Source organism: Cynocephalus volans, chromosome 3 (assembly GCF_027409185.1).
Source record: "Cynocephalus volans isolate mCynVol1 chromosome 3, mCynVol1.pri, whole genome shotgun sequence".
NCBI classification, from domain to species: Eukaryota; Metazoa; Chordata; class Mammalia; order Dermoptera; family Cynocephalidae; genus Cynocephalus; species Cynocephalus volans.
This window is the reverse complement of record NC_084462.1, coordinates 79,591,769-79,593,278: the sequence shown is the minus strand read 5'-3', so window position 1 is coordinate 79,593,278 and position 1,510 is coordinate 79,591,769. Positions and strand designations below refer to the sequence as shown.

Here is a 1,510-nt window from a genome sequence, read left to right as displayed (position 1 = left end):
TCAAATGCATGAAATACATTAAAAAACAAAAATATTTTTTACATTGCAGAGATAATATATATAGATTTTTTAACAATTAGTAATTACAGATAAACAAAAATATAGATAAAAACAAAAATATGAGGAACATAGGATCGTTACCTGGAGATAACCATAATTTGATGTATATTCTTTGATCTTTCTCCATATATCATGTATAATATGATGTACAACTTCTAAAAAGTGAGATTATAGTTTACATATTATTTTATATCCTGATTTTTTATTTTGCAATAATTTCAAATTTACAGAAATTTTGTAAGTATAGTACAAAGAAGTCCCTAAATCCATTGTTCAAAGACCACTCCCCCATTGCTCATTCTGCCTCTTTGTAGCCAATCTCCCAGTCCCTGCAGGATCATCATTAACCTGGTTTTTAAAAAAATCTTAATAATGTACTGCTATCTTTCCAAGTTACTAAATAATTATCTACAAGGCCATTTTTAAAAGGCTGAATATGGGCCAAGCTCGTGGTGCACTCGGGAGAGTGCGGCGCTGGGAGCGCAGTATCGCTCCCACCGCAGGTTCGGATCCTATATAGGAATGGCCGGTGCACTCACTGGCTGAGTACCAGTCACGAAAAAAACAAAACAAACAAACAAACAAAAGGCTGAATATTATTCCACTGAATATATTCATGGACATTAGGTTGCTTCCAATAATTAACATTCCTTTATGTGAATCTTTACACAATCCATTATTATTTAGTATTCCTAAAAGTGAAATTACTGGGTGAAAGGCATGCATATTTTTAAAGTTCTCCATTTATAGTACTACATTTTAAACTGATAAGAACAGATACTGCATAGGATCTTAGCCAAAAGGTCGAGAAGTGATTATAGTGCTACATTTTAAAGTTGAGTAAAATTATATAACTCTAAATTCACTCATATGTATTTGTAATCACTTTCACATGGCTTGGACTAAAACTGTATTTCATACTGATTAAAAAAGTGGCAATGACAGTGTAAAAGGAAAAATATAGAAGAAATGTTTACTCAAGAGAGCAGATGATTTTCAAATCCCTCACAAACACATTTACCTATTCAGTACCTGTTTTCTGAGCAGCAGCCTTGTTCAAGACAGATTTCTGAGCACTATAGGGACACGAGATCGTATTAGATACCAGTTTCATCCTTAAGGACTAGCAAGGAAGCCATTAAGTTAATGAATTATAAATCCTTAATTTATTCATCAAAGGAAGGCCCTCTAGGACCTCTGTTTGGCAGGACTTCATTAAGGATTAGTTTCTATTATTTAAAAAAAAATTAAAAAGCGTTTAAAAGAAGTCAGTAGTTGCGACTCACTAATTCAGAACAGCTTCTCCCTTACATCCCATAGTGCATTTTTTTTGTTGGGACACTGTATAGTATATTTTTATTATTAAAAAAGATATAAGCTTACAGAAAAATTGCAAATCAAGATATTAAAAATTGATTTTCTAAGTTCTAGTACAGTCTAGTCACTTGGT

The 1,510-nt window shown here is 32.3% G+C and overlaps 1 pseudogene; it reads right to left on the bottom strand.

Annotated features, from left to right (window-relative positions):
* Positions 1–766: 766 nt before the first annotated feature.
* LOC134374124 (U2 spliceosomal RNA) lies at positions 767–876 on the bottom strand (annotated as a pseudogene).
* Positions 877–1,510: the final 634 nt, after the last annotated feature.